This window comes from Camarhynchus parvulus, chromosome 2 (genome assembly GCF_901933205.1).
Source record: "Camarhynchus parvulus chromosome 2, STF_HiC, whole genome shotgun sequence".
NCBI classification, from domain to species: Eukaryota; Metazoa; Chordata; class Aves; order Passeriformes; family Thraupidae; genus Camarhynchus; species Camarhynchus parvulus.
The window spans coordinates 60,649,443-60,672,956 of NC_044572.1; the positions used below are offsets into that span (position 1 = coordinate 60,649,443).

General features: G+C 41.2%; 1 long non-coding RNA gene across 6 annotated transcripts in view; it reads right to left on the bottom strand.

Moving 5' to 3' along the window:
• LOC115901469 overlaps positions 1–20,488 on the bottom strand; it is a 259,757-nt gene extending 239,269 nt beyond the window's left edge. For 3 of the 6 annotated variants that reach the window (XR_004060540.1, XR_004060541.1, XR_004060542.1), the window contains exons 1-2: positions 19,022–19,285; positions 16,610–16,916 (exon numbers count right to left, since the gene is read on the bottom strand). This is a non-coding gene — a long non-coding RNA (uncharacterized LOC115901469). The other 3 variants (XR_004060543.1, XR_004060544.1, XR_004060545.1) reach the window with 3 other exon arrangements.
• Between the last annotated feature and the right edge of the window lie 3,026 nt (positions 20,489–23,514).

Consider the following 23,514-nt stretch of genomic DNA (forward strand, 5'->3'; position numbering starts at 1 on the left):
GTTCCACCAATGTCTCTAAGTAGTAAAAAATATTCCTTTTTATTTAGTTATACTAGATACAAAAAATAAAAAATATTTTTAGCCAAGGATGAGGACAGACTATCTCTACTCAGCAGATTTGTGTACTTGCTGTCCAGCTCCCAGAGGAATGAGCCCTTCCAGCTCCTCTTTGGTCCGCACTGTCAGCTGAGAGAGAGTTCCAGAAGGGCTATGGCTTTTCAGCTTTATTCTGATGAGTGTTTCTTTAACTTCTGAAAAATGTTATCAGCATCTTCAGTGACCACAGCACTTCAGTTATGGGTGAAATTGAATAAAAAGCAACAAAACATAAATGTGGAGCTAGAGGATGACATGGCACACCTAGTATTCCCTTTACATATACAACCATGAGTCCTACCAGTAACAAACAAAATTTTGTGGCAACAACAGATTATTTTAATAGACAGTTGAATTCTTTGTAGCTGTCCTAAAGGAAACACAAAATGTTATTAATTAAAATTGTTATGAAATGCATATGGAATATGACAACAATAAAAATTAAAGCTGTATCCCTGCATAAACCTCATTTCTTCTTCTGCAAGATCCTTGCTGACAGGGTAAGGCAAGCAGGAAACAATTGCCTTTTACTGTTACAACAGCAGAGGGGCATTGGAAGAACAGGCTCATAGCAGGTTCAAATCAAACAAAATTAGATTTCTTCACATGGAGTCCATTGTGGAATTCAGCACCACTGGGTGTAGTGAATACTACCATACCTGATTGGTTCTAAAAGTGATGGGAATAAAAATCCTGAGATTATTAAAAACTACAAAGACACTTTCACTCAGGCAAGCTCAAGACTCACAAGCCATAAATCACTGGAAAATGTGAAAGCACTAATACAAACTCTTCCTGTTCCCACACTCCTCCTGAAGTGCCCACAACAGCTCAGAGAGGATCTTGAGCATAACAGCCTTGAATCAAACCACTTATACCCACTACAATAAAGCCTCTGAGCTACCAATTACATAGTCATTGTTTTTGTGCATACCCTTGCATTTGAATGCACCACAAAAAAAGTTCTAGCACATTTGTTGTAAATTTTTCCATCCAAGAGAAAAAACTTTGACTAAGTATCATTATTCCTGCCTCTGACTTCTTCCTCCTCTTTACCAATACTGTAAATTCTTTCATTTTATAGGTGGGAAAAATATAATTCTCATATTCACATCTTCAGATTAGCTGTAGTTACAAATAACAAGGTAAAAATTATAGTCAAGTAGACAACGCAGTGCCAAGCCAATGCAGATGCTCACTGAAACTCCTCCTCACAAAGGACAGGGAAAGATAGTAAGAAATTGATAGCTTCCTTCTCCCACATACTAAATTTGTGGATTTCATTCACAGCAAACAAAACACCTTCAAGGACTCCAATTTCAACAGTGATATTACAAAAGGAAAGGAATGGGAGGGGACAAAAAAAATCTAACCAAAACATCAAAAACAAACAAACAAAAAAGCCCAACCAGACAAACACACACCAACTAAACTGCCAAACCCAAAACAACAAAACATAGCACATACAACATTCAGAAATCCTGATCATAGAGCACACAAGTTGAAACCAGGAGTTTTAATCATTATACCAGGATTTTTTGTTTCAGTTTGGGTACCTAAGTACCCAAACTGAAACTAAAACTCCTGATATAATGATTAAATAGTTTCCACATAAAAGTGATAGACAGTCCTCCCCTGTGTATTACCTCTTACAGCAAAATTATCAGAACTGATGGGGAAAAAAATCTAATTCCCACCACACAGGCAAAAAAGAAAAATCTCAGAGAGGGATGTAAAATTCTCAGCTCAGGTACTCTACAGAGACAGACCCCCACGTGATATTCCCATTCCAATTGGTACAACTGGTGCAGAGGGAAGCAGGATCCTTCCTGGGACTTCAGAGCCCTCTATTTCAGAAGCATCACTGAGTCCAGAGAATAAAAGGATCCAGCTAGAGAAGCAATACAGGAAAGCCCTAGGCAATGCTGAAAGCAAAGCGAACGTTTTTTAACCCCCGCCACAATGCACCCAGGGAGAGGATGCCTGTTTTCACAGTCATGAAGAAACAGCTATATCCACTGGAATCCAGCCAGGGATAGGTGCCATCAATTAATCACAACTTTACCACAAGGATGATCATGATCCCATGGGTTGATGTGCCCACTTTTAACCATTTCCTAACATGGTCTCCCTCTACTGTGGTAATACTTCACTCCTCCAGTGTGCAGCCTAAGTGCCATCACAGACAGACTCCAAGCCAAAGCTTCCCCCACCACCATCCACTTTTCAAGCCGAAAAAGTTCACACTCAAACATATTAATATACATTAGGTCAGATTTATTACATCCAAACCTGGACCAGATAACCTCAAGCAACTAATCACACAACCTGCAGTATCACAGCACTCATCAGGGGTATTGCCAGATTCTGAGATCATCTTATGATGGGGTTACCTGGGATTATCCCATCAGAGTTCTTAGGAAAATGAGATACACTGACCAACTCTCAATTGGATTAAACTGCTGTGGAGGGGTCTGTTTTCAAACTGAATTCCAAAAAGGAAAAAATGAAATAAACCAATTCCACCCCCCCAGTGCTTCTCAAAACCAAGAACAGAGCAAGAACATCTGCTCCCCCTGCCCCTTTTCAATATGATCAGAGTCATGGTCTGAAAGACAATAAAAAATACTAACAGATAGAACCGAAGAACTGTTTTATGTGCATGATACCCTGGTCCTACTATCCAGTCCTCAAAGGTCAATATACAAATTTTAATAATTCTTTGAAAACCTTGGGCACTCACCCAGATGTGTGAATTTACTGGAACAAATCCCAGGCATTAAGATTGAGTGCTCATAAATCAGCACTTGCTTACTCACTGCAGTTTCTAATGACAGTTACAGGTATTAAAACATCTTGGGATTCTAATCCCTAGAGATTACAGGCAATGGTTAAAACTGGACCAAATCAGTCACAAATCACTAATGATCTGGGAAGTGGAAAGTGCATAGACACTCCCTAAACCTTTGGACAGAAAACAGAAAACTGCACCTACCACACAATTAAGTGGTTATACTCCAGAGAACCCCAGGCCTAATATTCCACTATTGTTTTTAGAATGCCAAGTTCTTTGTTTAGCTTTTAAATGAGAAATGGGCACACAATTACTTTAAGAGAGAGAGAAAGGCTTAGTAAAGCAGAAACATTCTACCTCTGTAGTAAATAGCCACATTGCATAAGCTAATTGCATAGAAATCCAGAGACCAAGAAAGGTATTTTCCTACCTTCTACACAGAACTCTGTGCACAGGATTCTTTACCGAAAGAATCCAAATCCTACCTCATACACATAGGGAGTTAGGTAAGTGCCCAGTGTGACATACTGAAATGATTCTGTATCTCCCAGGAGATGCCCCAGTATGGTAAAATCCAGGTGCAAATGAGCAGAAACAGAGCTAGAGACAGTATAACATAAAACCAGCAGGAAGGCAGCACACCTGAGACATACAGCTGAGAACTCAAAAACACAGAACCATGTGTTCTCATATACAAAAACCACTTATCTAATCTGACTACAATACTGACACCTCTCCAATACATTTACTACATTCAATGTAAATCAAAACACTCCCATTATTTCTCCTAAGCAACAAAACAACTCAAAAATCTAGAGAATACTATGATTTCCTGAGCTAAGCAGCTGCTTCATAATGAGAACTTCTCATAACCCTTCAGAAAAGCAGCGCAGGTGTAATGAAGCAAGCATGGAAAAGAAGACTGGCAATATCCTCAACAGCTAAAGCCAAATGAGCAATAATGAAAAACTAAGAGAACTCCATACTCAGCCTCCAGTTGCCTTTCTACCAATAAAATCTTACCAATAAAATTATTTTTAGGGTGCTCAGAGGTGCCAAAGAATTTTTAGTACATCTAAGCACTCCCCAATGATCAGAAGCAAGAGAAAACAAGAGCACATATATTGCTACAAGCTTTTGGGATAACATGAAAATCAAAGTTAATGAGATCCTTGTAGCTTCACTTGTTCTTTAAGCAAGTAACCTACACCACTGGATTTGCAGTTAGCAAACAGCCACTCACTGTATAAAAAGAATGGCTGTCAGGAGCAGCTTTAGGACGTGAAATTTTTCTTCACTGGAAATCAAATTCTCATTTTCCCCTACATTTTGCTTTCTTATCTCCATTCGCATCATACAAGCAAAAAATATGACAAAAGGTCTTATAGTGCACTAGAAAATCTATGTGCAGATGGAAGAAGCCTAGGCAATTGACAGAAATCCCCAGAAATGTAAGTGCCACTGAAAGAATTTTCCAAAGCTCACTACCTAAAGAACCCTAGGGAAAATGTAAAAAAAAATATCAAAGGTAAACCACAAACTTCTTTTAAGTTCCCCTGCCCCAGCTCACTGCAGTGCATGCACACAGAAATATATGCACAAGTGTTCTCCCTTTTGCTTGGGTTTCCACTTTCTTTTAGTGGTTTGATATATGCCCTAAAATCAATACATGGGAAATTGTGTTTAATGTAACCCAAGTTTTTCTAAAAATCCATCCTCTCTTAATTGTTATGTATAGAATTATGGTATGTGTCCTGCATATTGGCACTTAAATTTTGAGATTTGAAGCATGTAACAAACACTAAACAAAGGCAAACCTCCAAACTCCTCTGATGTAAGGCATTTGACCAGAGCAAGCCAGTCACCTGGTGAAGTTTAAGGGCAAGCAAAAAAAAGGCATTACCAAAAAAAAATTCATTTTTATTCTCTTATTTAACACAGCTATATTTTTCCATGTGTTATGCGACATAATGTGTAATATATTATACACTTCAAAAATTCAGGAATATAAGAATCAGAGCTATTTTATTTTATTATAGGGGAACATCACTGATCCTCCCACTTTCAAGAAGATTCAGATGTGAAAACGTGGCATTAATCTAGCTAACAGAAGTTGCACTAAATTTCTTCAAAACCAGCAAAGATTCCTTTCAGCCTGACACATCTGGCTGACCTGGACCTGACAGGCAGCAGTAATTTAGAAAAGTGCAGGTGTTTATTTGCACATCTTGTGTCTATTTTATAGCCCCCAAAACACACAATGCTTCCTATTATACCACAGAGAAGCTGCTCTGACAGCAGGCTGGTGAATCTGAGACACAGCATTATCCAAAGTGGTAGTAATAACCACCTCCAGTGTAGTTTTTGCTACACCAGTAGGATGACAGACTTCCACAGAGGCACAGTTAAGCCATTTCCTGCATCCACAAAAATTGGCCAGATACCCTAATTTTCCTCAGACCTGTTCCACTAATTAATATTTAAAAACAAGAAGTAGAAGATATCAAGGTTACTGCATTCCTGCTCCAGTTTTTATATGCCTTTCTGCACACTTCCACAGATGTACACATTTTAAAAAGAAAAAAAAAATCAACATATTAAATACCATCCATATTCACAGGAATTTGCATATGGATTTCTAGTTAAAGTTGTTATTATTAATAAGCACAGCAAGATTACCAGCATGTGCATTACTACTCTGCATGCATTAAAGATGCATATTTGTCTGCCTTTTTCTTCTGCTTATCTACTCTGTTTAGAATGTTAAACTTCTGTGCTATGTAAATGAAAATATTTAATTATGCAAAGCAAAGTGGAAAGGTTTACATTATTATAATTGAGTTAAATTCTTTCTGCTTTAAGCTCAAATACTGAGAACATAGCTGAGCATCTGTTAAGAATTTCAAAGTCTTAAACTGCTGCTTTATAAATTTTAAGAGCTACATGTGAACAATTTGAAGCCTTTTGATGTTAATAAAATTACTGTAATATATTCAGTTTTCATGGTTAAAATTAAGGGAAGTCTGAAAGCTTAATGCAAATCCAAGGTGAGAAGCAAATTCAGAAAGAAGTCGCTTGTTTGCTGCAATTTTTCAAGTCTCATGGTAACCAGAATTTATAATTGCAAACAAATGAATGAACAAATGGCTAAGGAAGTTCAAATAGAACTGTCTTAGGAAAACATCACCTTAAGAGCAACCTGTTCATAGGAAGAGGTCTCCTCTAGCAAGAGAAAACCTAATGTTCACAGCTGCACACACAACAGTGATGAACTCATTAAAAGGTCAGGGTGACATACTGAAGGACTGTAGTCACTTCAGAGGGATGCTTGTCCTATGTCTTCACCTAACTATGCTGGGACACTTAGCAAATACACCAATGTGAAGAGCTGCAAAGCAGGATGCCAAAGAACTCTATATTTTATTAACAGAATTCCACTGAATCCTCACACTATGAATAATCGCCTGATTGGCCTTCTACTGGGGTACAGAAGTACAAGTAGTCCAAAGGAGCTCTAACACACAGAATTTGAAAGGAGGCAGAAGAAGAACATCCTGTTCTTCTGCCGGCTCCACCAGCTGCAAAGCTGCCATTTCTCAGATCTGAAACACTGAATTTAGCAGGATAGTTAAAAATATTAAAGAAAAACTCTAATTTATTTTGATGTTCAGACTGTGAACATGCTGGCTGTTTACTTTCGGTAATAGCGGTAACCCTCTTTTTTTTTCTCTGATCAGCCTCATCATGTCTACTTGGCCGCAAAGATAGAGTAATCTGCTGCACAGGGAAACAAATGCAGCTTGCAAGAAAATACATCTGGTTCACTAATTTGGAGCTGCACTTCGAAGTTTCACACATTCCCTGCCACACACTGGAGTGACTGGCATTGCTCCTGTGCCATAGAAGTGCTTACAACCTTTAGCAATGGGAGAAGGTTTAAATTACATTAATGTAATTTTTTACTTAATGTTTTGGATGCAAAACTCTTGACCATGCCTTCCTGTGCTGTTCAAGTGAAACTCCACCAACCTTCAAGATCCAGCACCTTCTCCTCACCCAGGCTTCCTCAGGCAGAGGAAGAAACAGCATCCTCAAACACTTACTCAATTGCTGGTTTCCATCCAGATGCTGATGGTTTAAACAAACAAACAAATGTGAGCAGCAGATTTTGGCTAGAGGTTTGATCAACTGCCTTGCCTTGCCCATCCCACACCCTGGAATACCTGTACCAGCTGAGCAGGATGATAGGACTCAATGCAGGCTCGCTGCTGTGTTGGCAGCATCACAGCATCACCTCCTCTGAGCGGCTGGGGGATTATTTAGAAATAAAGCATTACAGAGTCACACTAACCACTCCACAATCACAACTGAAATTTGCTTTCCACTACAGGCTGGGGGATTATTTTGAAATAAAGCTTTACAGAGTCACACTAACCACTCCACAATCACAGCTGAAATTTGCTTTCCACTACAGGCCCAGCTCTAATGCTTCTCTCAGGGCAGAAATGGATGAAACTACTTAGCTAATTAGAAGCCTGCATACTTAGCTGCATTGTTAATATCTAATTACTTGGGCTCTAAATATAAGCAGATTTGAGCTTTTTACCACTGCTTATGTGTGCTTTCATTGGGTAACCCAACACTGGACAGTTGTGGGGTTTTTAAGTTTAAATCATTATAAAAGTATCCAAGCCCCAACCCCAGCCCGAGCCAGCATTTCTGCTGAGTTTCTTACTTGGCACAGGCTACACTTTATACTGACTGCATAATTTGAAGGCTCTGCCTCACTTGCTTATCCCCCACACAGCCTCCCAAGGAAAAACCTCACACCACCGAAGGCATTAAAATGCATTAAGCTAGATAACTGCAAAATGTCATGAGCCCTTACTGACTCCACGGTTTAAGTGTGGGTTTTAATAGAGGTAATATTTCTTCATTGCTAGCCAGTGCAAGATTTGTTACCTACACAATGACTCAACTATGACATCTTTTATGAGTGATATGTTAAACTAATTAACATTAACCTAGCAGAAGAATCAAGCATAAATTAGAAACCATTTCTGTTAAAGATACAGAGGACTTCTTTACTGATAATTTTCCACAAACAAAAGATGCTGGCCCTTGAAGTATGAGACTTCCTTTCAAAATTAACTGGTTCAGAATTATTATGCTGCTTCTTTTCAAAATACAATTTGTACTAATTTCAACATAAAATAATAAGATATGTGCATATAGCATAGCAATTCTAAATCCAAGAACTGAAGAGCCAAGACAAAACAAGAACCTTACAAAAACTGTAAGACACATTAAATACTCTATTATGTTTCATGAATTGTTTGTTCTTCTTCAGTCAGTAATGCCTATAGATATTGACAGCTCTTCTTTACAGCAAGTATGGCCCTATACCCAAATGCAGGCATCAACTGGTTTTGGCAATGTTCTTTTGAGTCCATATTGCTCATCTTTTACCACTTATTTTTGAAATAGGTATATTAGCAAAAAATTCACCAAAAATACATATGTTGTCCAACAGACAGACCAATATCCTTCCAGTGAGAGCACCCTGGCATTCTTTAGAGATGCACTAAGTGATTGGAACTCCCTCAGAAGCTAGCTACTATCAAGTATCTCTCTGGCAAGTGGTTATTATATTACATTCAACACCCACCTCACCATAGAGATTCTTCTTTTGTTTTTCATAGAAGAAATTGATCTTACCTAAACAGAGCTAGAGATATCCTGTCTGACTTACTGTGTTTCACAGTGATGGCAGTACATGATCCACAAGTTTTTGCCAAGAAGTTAATCCAGGCACTGACCTGTAATAACCAGATCTTCTTCAACTCTCTCTTCAGCCTGAGAGCATTCAGAAAAAAATTAAGAATAAAGACACCCTGCTCCTCTTGCAAATCATGGACATAAACCACTGCACAGGGTAGAAAACCACACAGGAATGTGTTAGATGCAAAATGGCTTCTGGCAGCTCCTGGGGTGTTTGCACAGCACTGTTCACACTAAGCAACCAAAAGCCTAAAATATACACTGCTTTAATCCAGCACATGGATATATCATTTCTGATACTGCAGAGCAGAAAAACAGAGAGGTCCCCTCCACTTTGTGTTTAGAGACAATCTACCAGACTACAGCAAGTGTGCAAATCCTTATTTTTAATAATGACATTTTTCAGCATCTACAATATTCTCTCCTACAAAGTCATCAGTCAGCCCAACTATGCTTCACAGGACTGCACCAACACTATAAGGAAATGCTCGAGATGTATAACCCTGAGCAACAACCTCAATAAAAGAACAAATTCTCATCCTGCCTCTTTACTGTCTTTTTCTCTCTGATCTGTCATATCTTAACCTACTGCCTTTTGCAACAGAGTTCAGGGGAAAAAACCTATTTCAACTGGAACACACAATCCAAGGTCAAAGAGACAGATTGATTTCTTTGCATTTGCAAATGTAAAGTAATCAATCTGGAAATGGTTCTTGTCTTCCTTTGCAAAGATCCTTTCACTTGTGTCAAATACAGGTCCTCTAATACACCTACCCTGCGTGAAGTCCACAAGTAGCATTCCATCCATAGTTTTGATTGCACTCAAAACAATTGCTACTGAAGATGTTAAAAAAAAAATTAAAAGAGTCACCTCCAGCCATTTAAAGTATTACACTGTATATAATTTAAAGCAATGAATTCCACAAAAACCAACACACATAGTGGGAACATACATATATATACATTGTACATACTCATACCAAAAATTAATCTATATTGATTACCAGTGGAAGAAACTAATTTTTTTAAGTGCTTGCCAAAGGTACATTTCAGCTCTGCCTTGTTGCTCTTCAGTGGTGCCTTTTGGAAGGGTGAAGGGGAGGTGTGAGCAGTGTGCCCGAAAGTGTTTTACAGCTGATTACAGCGAATTCTTTCTGCTGACACTTTTCCATTATATGTTTTTTAACTCAGCAGAATATGCACATAGGATGGATGTATTTTAATAAACAAATTGTTAAATTGGAATTGGACACGTTTCATTTTGAGTACCCAAAAATCCAAGCCAAAGAGGGAAGACAGTATTGAAGACCACCAACAAAAGACAACAAGAAGCAAGGTCTGAGAAAGAACAAGAGACTGCTCCAAGCAGAGAGGAAAAAAATAATCACTTTTCTCCTTCATGAAGCTGCCTCAGGCACACCTTTTGTTCTGGACTACATGGTATGCACTTATATATATTTATATCCAAAATATAAACATGTAATGTATGTGCATACACACATAGGTACTCTGGTGTCTGTTTAGCTTTTCCAAAAACTCTAGTCATCACTATCACCACTGAAGTCAACAGCAGCTATTATTTGGCTCCAGTAAAAATTGACCTGGATGACTGGATTTAGACACAACAGCTCAAATTGGTGGCTAAATAAGAAGAAAATGTGCTCTGGATAACCCACATTGGCTGATGAAAATATTTCAGGTATTAATTTTGAGCTACAACACGCAACAATGAATACAAAGAAGGTGCTAATCATGAGTTTTATTAAATAAGGCATTTAAAATAAACTAGTATCAAATTAATCTTCCATCTAGATGCATTATGTGGTCCAAGATGAATCTCAGTGGACATTAAGGGAATTGTTCACTTGTTTCTTTGGGAAGAGGGAGCAATTTCTCTTATAGCTGCCTTCAAAACATCCTTTTCAGTCCTATTACTAGGTGAATTGCTGTCAGGAACACACACCAGGCTATGGACCCCTTCCTACACTGCCCAAGCACTGGAATTCCTGCAGGGGATATATATCCAACACTGCCATGATCTCAGACAGATTTTAGCTGCAAGGAAAAGGAAAGCTGCAAAGCCATATAATGCATAGACTTAATACTATAAAAATAATGTATACAAATCCTGAAGCTGAGAGGCAACTGCATGATAACTAACAAGATTTTGGGTTTAGAATTACATTTCTGCCATTCCTTCTTTTTCAAGTGCAATTTCAAAAAAAAAAAAAAAAAGCCACAAAGTTGTGAACTGGAACCACCCTTCTTTCCAGTGTCTGATTTTCAGTGAGGAGCCATGCCTATACAAGATTCACAAGTCCAGCCCAGGAGCTTGAATGAATAAACTTACTGGCTTATGGTATCATATGGTATCATAAAACTTTGAGTATGGCAAAATTAAGCCCCAGAGATAGATGATGAAAAGAGTGCTGTCTTATCCATCTCTTTAACAAAAAGGCAAAGCATCTTTTGTAATTGCAAGAGAGCATCTCTTTCAATGTTTGAAGCCCAAAGCCTTGAAACAACAGCCTCTCTTATAAAGAACGATTGAGTTCATGTTCACACACACCCCCAATGAAGAGAGCTCAGTGAAAAGCCCCCTGAGCTGCCACCGGCTCAGGTCAGCTCCAGCCCCAGCAGAGCTGAATCCACATCATACCCAAGCCCAGAAGAAAAGCAACAATTAACAGATGAAATACAGTAGCACAATTATACAAAGTAGCTTACAGGCCTAATTCAATACCTGGTGTGGCAGCACACCAGCCTGCGCCAAAAGAATCAAATTGCTTAAAAACACCTCAGTGTTCGCTGCATAATCCAGGGTACCTTCCTATATACTCTGGAGCCACCACAAATTTCATTAATTTCAGAGGACAGGCACAGATCAATACTAGTACCAATTAAAAACCAATTTTCAAATTCTCAAAGATAACTAAACGGCAGCCACACAAAGTTTCACCGCTGAGAAAATCTGGAAACAACATGTGCAACTCCTGAAACACTTACCTAAATTAACTGTTGCCTTGAACAGTGTTGCAAAGAGAAACAGAAGATACTAAGTTGTATCCTCAATTGCAGGTTGCGCTAATTCGGGGAGTAATGCAACACAAAATGTGCAAAGCAAAAGTTAACTTTGTTTCCTTTCACAGCATTAACTATCACAATTTTATCGCACACCGAAAAGAAGTCGACACTACTGATATCTGAGATATTTATTACTTTTGCCACAGCCATTTAAAGATTTCGCTCCATTTTTCTATTAGAAATGCTCTGATGGCGCAGGAGTCCTGACACATAAATTATGACAAACAGCTTCTCATCCATTCCCACAAAATCCATGTCTCTTTCCTCTTCCCATCCATCACTAGCAACTAGCCCTTGTTTTCAAAATGTCTCGCCACTTCCTTTCCTCACCAATCATCACTGGCTCACAACCAAGCCAGACTCCGTCCTTATCAGCCCAGAATACCCACTCCCACTGCTCACTTATTTATTTTATGGCAATCACATGCCTCCTCCTTCCATGCCCAGCCGCCTCCAAGGCCTGCAAGAAATTCCATGCAAACATTCATGATTCCACTTCAGCACTCTCTCTTATCTCTGCTGACATGGAAGTAATGCTGGCATCCAGAGGAACACCACACTCATCACACCCGTGAGACTTTAGGCTTTAAAATAAATTTTCCAAAACAAAACAACAACAACAACAAAAACCAAAAAAACAAAAACAAGCAAACAAAAACCCACAAAACCAAACAAAAATAAAAACAGAGAAAAGTGACAGAAAAATTTATACTGGAACCTTTGGAACCTTTCAGCTGTATCAAAATGCAGTTAATTTCATAGAGTTGCAACATTGTTCTTAAATAGAAGGACTGTAGCTTTAGCTTACAAATATAATGAAATTAAATCAGTTTTCAATATTTAGCAGTAGTAGACACATCTGGACTAGGTAGGAGCTTTTGCTCTTCTTTCTTCTTTGTACAGAGTCAAACCCAATTTCTTCTCACTAATCTACAATATTCATGGATTTAAATATAGAATCCACACTTGTAATAGTCTCATAACCTTTTGGGGGAAGTACTGTCCCTGTCCTCGAAGGCCAGAACTAATTTTGTGTTAAAATATTCTAAGTCCCCCTAGCTTATCCATTTCCCCCTACCAAACCCAAACAATCTATGCATTTCAATCAAGGAAAGGTCAAGATATCAAGCACAATGTGGCCCTACCTCAGGCTTCACAAATAGTTTGTGATAAATTTGATGTTATGACAATGCAAGTTAAAAAAAAAAAAAAGAATAAAAATAGAATCCATTAGTGACTTGGAAAGCTTCTTGCTACATAAAATAAATCCAATCAAAAAACAGAAAATGATTCCAGACACCATATGCCTCTGTCCTGACATTACTGAGAGCACTTTACAGAAAAAGCAGGTCGCATGTTGGAAGCTTTGTTTTCATTTTAAGTCTTCACGCAATTATTTCTCAATCATAACTGCAATACAAGGTGTGGGGGATTATGGTTTGTGTAAACCCACACCCAGATTTCAAGTGGAAGCTCTCTCTTTCCAGCCTTGGTTGACTTCCTTATACCTCTCATAAAAATTTCCTCTGACAAGAAAAGAAACAAACTGTACTCCAATGGTTATATTGCTGCTGTAAGAATACTGTACCTCAAGTTGCATAATAAGGTGACAAACCAGTGAAAGGAGAATAACAATAAAAAAAGAAAACATCATATTTACAATTATGACTTCTACTATAGTGAGGTATATGATTTCACACCCGAGATTCACCCAGCCTTGAGCAAAATAAACTATGCCTCCAAATCCTGAGGAGGACACTGGTGAAATGTCCAGAGAAGAAGCAGGACCTCCCACAGGAAGGCTGAAAGGCAGCAGACCTTCAGGAAAGCATCCCTATCTCCATTTTGTATCAGAAACCCCCCAGGAGGGGCACACATGGGTCTACAGAAATTTCTACCTCACTTGGGAACACATGCATCGAGAAAAACACTTCAACCAAAGGGAAGGAACAGTCAAAGAAATCAAGTCTTATCACATTTTCCTTTCTACCTTCCTAGATGTTAATGGATAGGAAGTTACTCCATGTGCCACCTCCTCTTCCACCTAAAAATCTGGCAGTTAAAAAACCCACCCTGTTCTCCTCTGCCCGTTTTTCACAATGCACGAATCCAACAACGCAACTCACCTGCCCACACACACTTCACTGTAAAATTTGCACTTTTTGCAGCCTGTTAAATCTCTTCCACACTCAGGTTGGGTTGGCCTGAAAGACCCTCATGCTTACTCTCACCTCAGTTACACAAAAGCAAAATATTTTCTCAAACAACCAAGAACATTGGCTAGAAGCCTTCCTTAACTAAGAGCACAGTTCAAAAGAGGAATCACTGTTTAAACTGTCTGGATTTTGTTTAATTTGTTTTAGGTGCAAATTCTGCTACCAGATTAAAATTCCAGGGTAGGCTTGTGAGGGGGAGTTCAGAACTCCCTCCCCCCCAAAATAAACCACACTGCCTCAGAACACCTGCAAGGGTTTAAATCACCTCCTAAGACTGTCACAAGCAAAGCAAGCAACTACCAAATTGCAACCAAAGACAAATCACAGAAACCACCTCTTCTCCACACTTCAGGCTCCCATATCCAAAAATCTCCTCTCAAGCAGCAGCTCCTTCAAACCAGCTGCCTCTGAGAGCATCAAGGCTCCTTCCCATCCCAAGTAAGGCAGGTGGTCCCCACCACCCCTCCCAGGCCCAGGTGCTGCTCCTTCCCCGCAGTTCTCAACCTCCATCCTGTCCCTGCTTCATCTGGTGCCTTTGCTGGGACTGCTCCCAGGAGAAAGGTACAGAAACACTCAAGTCAGAGCCCCCAGAAAGCATTTCCCCATCTCTCTGCAAGCCCCAAAAGGGTCTCATCTCCTACCAGTGCAGCATACCTCCCAGCTGGGAACTACCCGCTGAACACTTTCTGTCTGGCCCTGCTTTTCCTCTCTCTGCAGATCCCATCTCCAAATAGGAGTATGATTCTTTGCATTTTATTGGAAATAGTCCACAGAAATTTGAAGACAGATAGGTTGTAAATTTTAACACTTTGTCACCAAGTTATTAATACTTGAAATGTTCAAAGTACAAACAAATGAAAACATATCTAATGATTTGCCTACTACACCCAGAATCTTATGGCAATAATGAAATTTCAATCAACACAAGCTCTCAGATTAAGCTAAGGAGTAGTTCCTCCTCAGTAATTTTTACTCCTTAGAGTAAAAATTCCCCTCCATTTTTCATTGCTGATGAAATTAATAGCTTTCATGCAGATAAATTAAGTGTACCTCTAAGTTCAATTTAGATTTCCTAAAGAGCAGCAAGTGCCTGAGAAGAAACTCAGCTAGAACAAAATCTTCACAGAAACAAAAAAAGGATTGCAGTTTTGATTTTCTTTAAATAGACAAAAATAGTAACTAGGGTTCTTTTCCAAGATGACACTAGATAGCAGCTGTAAATATTTTCATCCACACCATCTATTTATTATTCTCTGTCTTCTCTTTCCACAAGCAGCCCAAGACTTTCCATTTCTGAGACTTCAAATTAAAGTCTTTCATATGGCTAGTCTCAGTCATGCGAAGTTCAAAAATAGTATAAATGCAGAACAATATAAAGACCGTAAATCTAAATGTACATTAATTGCATCCAGTGTGCAACAAAAAGCTTACCTACAATAATGAAGAAAATTAAGGGTAAGTCTTTATTAAAACACACTCAGAACCAGGAAATTAGAACTGTATTGCTTCTTGTATCTCTGTTTACTACAGGAAAGGATCACAAGTGATTATTTGTTCAGATTTCTGTTTTGCTCTAAAGTAGGCCAGCCAGCTCAGCACTTTTCTTAAGATTATGAATACTTGTCTGCCCTACATATGGTTTAGGCTGAAACCAATCAGTTGAGCTGAAACATGTAGCAAAACCAACTATTTTCACATCATTCATTTTCAGCTATAGTGAAGAAATGCACAGAACAGGTATAAAAGGACCAGATTTTAAATACTTTTAAAAATTGCTTTGCCATTAGCATGGTTCACTAAGGAGCTCTGATTTCCTCACTCTCAGATTAACACTTAATCTAGATTTAAGAATAGTTTGTTGTTCATTAATAACTCTTTAACCACTTGTTTTGTTTGCTAGTTTCCAGTTCATTTTTTTACATTGATTACCTCATTTAGTAGGAAAACTGAGTGCTGAACTGCATCCAGTAAACTTTTTATTACTAGGACATTCAAGACGCAAGCACGGTGTGCAAGAAACCTTACATCAAAACTTTAAAACATATGAAACAAAATAATTCCTTGAATTTTTAACTGAATACTGAATGTTTAACTGAATTGTTTGCTCTTTCTCCCCCACACAAGCCACCCTTGAGAGTTTTGTCGTTATTTGGAGGAAAAGAGGTTAAATCATAGAAGCTTGCTGTCTTGAGTTCAAAATAGAAAATAGTAACGTCTTCAAACAAACTATTTGGGCTATTTGGAAGATCAGAACTGCAGAAAATGCTTTGTTTAAGTTGTTTTTAACTTATTTTTCTTAAAAGTTAGGTAGTCCCATTTTCTAGAGCTGCTAAGCACTCATAGACTCTATGAAGTCCTTACCTTCAAAATATAAGTTAATTATGGGAAAAAAAACCTTTCATAATTGGGTTTTCCTTTTCCATTTAAGATATAAACATTACCAGATCATTACTATGACATTTCTGTCAGACTAACACCACTCAAAACTCTTGACAGGCATCAGTAGCTAGGCAAAAAAACAAACAAACAAACAAAACAAAAGAGGCTACATAGCATGTTTGTTTAAAACAAAGACAGGTATTTGTATTTGGTATTCTGATGTATGAGACAGTATTTTTGCACCAGGGCAGAAGCATACCTTTCATCAGCTGCAGAACCTCGGTGTCAGAGGGTGATATAATCCAAATGGGTCTCAGCAGCAGGTTCCAGTATATCCACAAGTTCCAGCATGGGGCTCTTCCACTTCCCCCAGGAGACCATTAACCATTACAATGAATCCAAACAGCTGAGACATTAAGCAGCTGTATAGTCCAGCTTGAACCAGGATATGCAGCCCTGAGGAATCCCAAGCTGTATTCCACCATCCAAAGAGTAGTGCAATATGGCACCCATCACAGACTGATGTTCTGGCAACCATCCCATTTTCCCAACAATCATGTCGTGACCTGTTCAAAAATGAAGGAAGAAGTGTTAGTTCAGCACAGTAACTCTGTCACGTGACTTGGGAACTCACATACAAATACAAAGTTATGTTCTTCTGAAGAATTTCAAACACTAATTTCTTCACAGATTTAGACATATCCTAAACCCAAAGCCTGGTGATGGCATTTTGTTTTAAAAACATTGTGGGGCTGGAGTGTAAGAGAAGAAGGCTTAAGAAAAAGGCTGTCATATATCTCTACAGATTGCACAGTCTTACCTTGCAGAAAGCACTGAAGTGACAGGGAAAAAAGGTAATATAAAGGCTCTTCAACTGCCCTAGCAGGCATTTTAAAACTAATGAAAACAGTAAGTCAATAAAAAAACCCCAAGTAGCAAAAATAAAACTCATCAACCCTTTTGAGGGAAACATATGTGATCTTCACTGCCTCCTTAGTCCTGTTGCAGTGTCTCCCCACAGCACCTCCACCAGCAGATGTGCTACTTCAGCTGGGACCTAAACTTTGAGCACCACTGATGCCATTTGGCCCTGGAAGAAGGCAAAGTAACCCAACCCACATCAGTCTGCTCTGGTAGTCCCTCTATGCAATTCCTCCGGAGGTGCAAAGAGCAAATTTGACTTAGGTTGGGAAGGAGGAATGGAGAGAAAAGTCTGAGTACTCTGCAGAGGAGGGAACAATGACGTGAAGAACAGCATCGGGTCTATGAAGATGGAACGGGGGAAAGGGAAAAGAACAAACTTCCACACTAAGGACAAGTGGAAAGGGACTAGAAGAAACTTTTAGAGACTGGAAGATGCATGAAAGACAAAGATAAGAAGAAAGGAGAAAGTGAACATTTGTGAACAAGAATTATTACTAGGAGCTCTGTCTGCACAACTGGGTAACATGGATGGAGGGCAGTCCACAGAAGAATAAGTTTAGGAGAGAACAAGAAGCTTTATGTTTGCTTCATATTAGGAGAAATGAGCATTTCTACGCATGGAGGAAAGGAAAGATCCTGGCAGAAGGAATTTTTCATGAGAAATACAAGTATAAAGGTAGAAGAGTAGGTGGGAAGAGATTAAGGAGGAGGAGAATGAATAACAATAAAAAGTAAAAAGTAGACTTCAGAAATTCTGAAATGGGTAGATCTAAGGAGAGAGGGGGACAATTAGGAAATTGGGACAAGAAAACACAAGAAAGTAGAGGACTAGGATGAAAAAGAGAAAAATTGAAGATTATTACATAGCACAGAAAAAGAAGATGGGGAAATAATAAGATACTAAATTGAGAAAAGTACAAAGAGCTCACAAGTAACTTTTGTGGAGTTGCGATGATTGCTCTAGAAAGCGTGAACCAAAAGGAATGGAACAAAACCCAAGGCAATTATTGCATTTCCAAAGGGACGAAGGGAACTTCACTGAAGCCCAGCCGAGGAACGGCCAGCCTGGACCGACCCTTCCCACTCTCCCTTCGCTACGATCAATGCAGTTGGAAGAACAAAGTCTTCCCTCTGGTCGGTCCCTCTTCTCCAAAAAATGTCCCTCTGCACTTCTGCCCACCTTGGCTCCCTGGGATGGTCCCACACAGCAACATGTTACCCTCTGTGGTGTCTCGGGCCCCGCGACCCAAGCTGGCACACGGAGGAGCGCCCACCTTTCCCTGCTGCGGGCTGCCTGCCCAGCCCAGTCCCACGGCCTTCGCCAGCCCCCCACTCCCTGGCCAGCGCCGCCAGGACTCCCTACAACCTCACCAAGTTTTCCCGTCTTCAGTTTTTCTCTGTCCCAACTCTTAAAAACACAGCCCGATCCTCCGAGTCCACTTCTCTCCCCACCAAAAAAAAAGGGGGAAAAAAATTTAAACCTCTACAATAAAACAAAGCCGGCACAAGAAGGAGGCAAAGCCGCCCTCGACTAGTGCCCCCCAGCCCGCATTAGGGGAGTTCATACGGAATGACTGCCTTACCCTCCCCAAAAATACCTGCATGTGCTCCCAAAAGTACAAAGGAAAGGCTGGGCTGGCCCGCGGACGCCTCCGCTGCGCTCCCAGACCCGGGCGCGGATGGCAGGGCGGAGGGGGGAGCGACGAGGGAGCCGGGAAAGAACAATAAACCCCAAGCCCAAACGTACCTTCTCCTTTCTCTAAACTGTGAAACCAGATTTCCTTAGAAGCCTACGGCGGGTCTCTTTGCTTTTAAACGGCGGGAGAGCTCGAAGAAAGTTGAGCGAATCTCTTCCGATAAAGTTGCCGAAGATGAGTTAACTCGGGAGAGGCGAGGAAGAGATGGAGAGTTCATCCGAGTTTCTCCTTTTGTTCAAGTTGCCCGAGCAGACAAAGAGCCGGCAGCGGCGGCAGGTCCCCCGCGCCCCTGCTCCCCCCGCGGTCCGGGCGCCGCCGGGGTCCCGCACTGCCCTCGCCCCCCGCCTCCTCCCCCCGCCGCAACTTTCCGTCTGCTCCATCCCTCCTCAGCCCCGACCCCGGCTCCGGCGCAAAACTTCCCTCGAACTGAACCTCCCAGAAAAAGAAAACAATTTAATTCAAGGCGGGGGAGTGGGGGGTGGAAAGGGAGAGAACCATCTCTCAAATCATTATTTCCGGTAGATGCACCTCTTTGTTTGGATTCCCCCGACTGTCAGTGAGGACAAGCCTCTGGGGATCTGCTTTCGGACAGTTTGATCTGCCGGAATGAGACGGGCAAACGCAGGACATAAAGAAAAATAACTTTCAAAGAAAGAAAAGCAGGGGGAAAAGTAAATAGAAAACAATATAAAACTCCGGAGTTGCGAAACGAACTCGTTTTTCATGGACACGGGAAGTACATAAATAAACAACTGAAGGAGAATTTCGGAAAACTGTTGGTTCTCCTCCCCCTCCCCTTCGCACTTTTCCAGAGAACGTAACAAAAAAAGCCCCCCGAAACCTCCTGGCCGCGGCTCCGTGCCGCCGCCAGCTCCTGGCATCCCTACCTGTTGCGTAAAGCGCAAAGATGGGGCCGACCGCATCCGTCCCAAAGAAACCCAAAGGGAAGGAGGGGACCTCCCGCACCCCACGGCCCCTCCACCTGCCCTGGGGCAGCCCCCACGGGGACACCGGGCACGGGGCTCGCTGGCAGCCCCGGCGGAACGCGCGGCCCCGCGCTCCCTGCCCGGCCCCGCTCCAGGGCGGCCGTCGGGGCGCCCCGGTCCCCGCCGAAAGTTTGGCGGGGCGGGGCCGGACTGCGCCGCGGCCTCGCACCGAGACAAAAGGAGCGCGGAGCAGCGCTGCAACTCACCTTGGAGGGAGAGAGAGAGGCTGAAGAGACACCTTCCGCCTCAGCCCTCCTCCTCCTCCTTCCCATCCCCGGCCCTGCGGGACAGGCTCAGGCTGGGGACCGGGGCGCGATCCCGGCTCAGCCCCGCCAAGGGTCCGCTCCCCGGCGCTGAACAAAGCGGGGGGCAGCGGTCCAGCCGCCCCCGCCCCGCCTGTCCCCGCTGTCCGTAACTTTTTGGTGCCCACCTGGCGTCCCGGCGGGCTCCGGAAGGACGGGAAGCGCGGCGGTGCGCCCAGAGCGGGACCCGCACGTCGGGGCAGCGGGCCCGGGGCTGCCGGCAGGGCGGGAGCGCGGCCGGGAGGTGTCGCCGGGTGGGGGGGCCACGACACGGACCCGCTGCTCATTGTCTGTCCCAGGGTGTGCCCGTGGAAGGGCGGCCCGAAGGGTGCGTGGGCGTCCGCAGCACGCGTGGGGGTCTAGAGAGTTTGTGCCCTCCGTGTGCACAGTGGACGTGGGTGCCAGAGGCTCCAGCCCTCAGAACCTTGCCTAGAAGGCCTGAAATATGTCCCCAGTGCTGCTTACTTTATTTTCTTTTCTCTTTCTGGTTGGTTTGTTTGTTTTTGTGTTGATTTGGTTGGGTTGTTGGGAGGGTTTTTTGCTTGTTTTGGTTTGGGTTGGGATTTTTTTGCCTTAGAAACAAGCGGAACCTTGGAAAAGTTGCTAGGAAATGGTAGTTAATAGCAGCCCACACCCGATATGGTAGGGCTAGTTTTTCAAAGTCAGATAACAGAGGATGATCTTGAGATGCGAGGTTTTTTTCAGTAGGGAGAAGAGAATGGAAGGGCACACTATTTAGCCTTTGGTTAAGTTGTCCTGTTGACAGATTCTACAGTCCCTGCTCACCATGACTCTTCCTATTTTCCTTCAGTTCATGTTCATTTCATGCCAACAACCCCCAACTTGTCCTTCTTCCAACTCCTTTCCCCTTCCCAATCTTCCCTAGCTTTGAGACTCATTTAAACCATTTCCTCCTACCCAATGATGTCAGCCTCAAAATTTTGTTCTTCAAATCATTTTGCAACTCCCCACCCAGGACCAACCTTTTTATCCTCATGCCCCAGAGAAACTGCCCCCAGCTCTTGCATTGCTGCCTGTGATTTATGTTGCTCTTGAGCATTGTCCTCCTACATTCTGCTGCAATGTACGTTGCTGTTGGTTTCCATTACAGATTTCTGTGGTGAAATGATAATACATGGAGCGTAATGCCTGGCATGAGAAGTGCATCCTTGTAGTCATTGTAGTCATTCTTTACCACTCACCTTCTTCAGGTCTTCTGCATTGAGTGCTCTGGAGCAACTATCATAACACTTTAAAAATCTCCTCCTAAATTATTTTCTATGCACTGTTTCTCCCCTCCATCCATTTCTGACTTTTCACAGGTTTTTATTCTCTCCATCTACACTATTTCCATCATTGTTTTGTCCATGTTTCTCTTTCCACCTCTGCACTTTTGCTTCCTTAATCCTTTAGTTTTATGATGGAAGAGGAATGTTGACTGCACCTTTCCTTACTTCCACCGCTATTTTCTCTGGTTTTCACATACACTCTCTTAGCAGGGCCCAGTGAAGTCCAGCAATCACGTACTCTTCTGCCAACACATATATATTTTTTGCTGTATTTCTTTCCCAGATGATTCCCAAATCCAGCGGAACACAGTCCTGTTGTTTGCTCATTGTGCATTGTGGCACAACCTGCAAGCATCTTACAAAGGGCTGCTCTTGGTGGCTTTCTCTGGAAAAACACAAATTGCACAAGTAGCTCCTTGTGTCATGGGATTTTGGCTTTGGCAGACATCAATGGCATGTTGCATAAAGGTGTAACTTGCTGAGAATTTGTGAAGATGTTGACTTGCCCCATGGTCTGCCAGCTGAGTTGGAGTTTATGGGGCAGGTAAATATGATCACCCATGTGCCCTTCTTTTCCTCCCTTGGAAGCAGGAGGCCAAAAGCTTCTAAAAAGATATAATCATATACACTGTAACTCTCTGGTACTGGTGCTATTTAAACAAATTATGTGTCTACCTTATAGCTTCATTATGAGTGATAAAAGTTACTAATCATTGGATCAGAGGTCGCCAGTTGCCTAGAGTCCCATAATCATGGATCACATTCAATACACATAAAGAGAGGAGAGTCAACACTGAAAATATCTTCTGAAGAGCTAACTGAGCAAGGAGGAGAAAAATAGAAAAATCATCAGAAATGACAAAAATGTCAGAAACATTTCAATAAAAGCTTTTGTGTCTTATAGAAGGGCTTATTTGATGGGTAAGTGGCCATCTGCCATTGAGACAACCAAATTTTGTTGAAATTCCCTCATGGTTCATTGGGCAGGTAAAGAGAAGCATTAAGCAGCAAAAAGGAATACATAAGAGGCAATAAAAAAGGAGCAGTTTATGATAATTAACATGAAGTAGAAATTATATAATGTAGAACATTATTTGGAAAAGTCAAAAGCATTACATAAAAATCCACATCTTGAATGGATGAAATTAAAATAATTTTACAGTAAGTGAGGAATGAAGCATCTCCTAATAATGTTCATAGGCCTTTCAGTTCTAATTATGAGACAAAAAATTCTCCTAATGATACCTGTGCTCTGTAAGTGGAGAGATAAATATTGCACACAGAAAATAACTTATTTTTTGGTCTTTGGGCAGCATCTATCTCCAATAAAACATTGAATCCTTAGCCCCAGATGCCTTGCACCCTAACATCAAAAAGTACTTGTACTTCATGTCGCAGCGATGTTCAGTTTAATAAATCCTGGAATGCCATGGAAATTATGGGAATCTATTGCTAGCATTGTGCCAATATGAAAAAGGGGCAAACAGAAAGACACAGAGTGCAATACTCCATTTTGCCTGACATTCACCCCTTAAAAAATAGTGGAGAGCCTGACATAGGACTATATTCAAGAAGAACTAAAGATAAGAATAATGATACTAAAGCACTGCTGCTTTACCTTTAATTCATTTTTTTGCCTTTGTTTTCAAATGTCATAGTGGATATAGGGTGGGTTGGAATACAGATCTAGTGACAGCTCCACATGATGACTGATCTGGCTTGAAGAAAGTCACATCAGTGAAGAAATTTCTCATGGACTGCCAATATTTAAACATTTCCAAATGGCAGTGATCTTGTCTTTCATCTGATAATAGAAACAACTGGCCTGTACTACCTGTGTTTAATTTCTAAATCCTTGATTCCCACACTGCATAGCCACATTTTTCTTAATTCTTTCAGCTATCAGACTTCTTTCTGTCTCCATATGACTTTTACTCTGCTTCCCAAGCTTCCTCCAGGAAAGGTT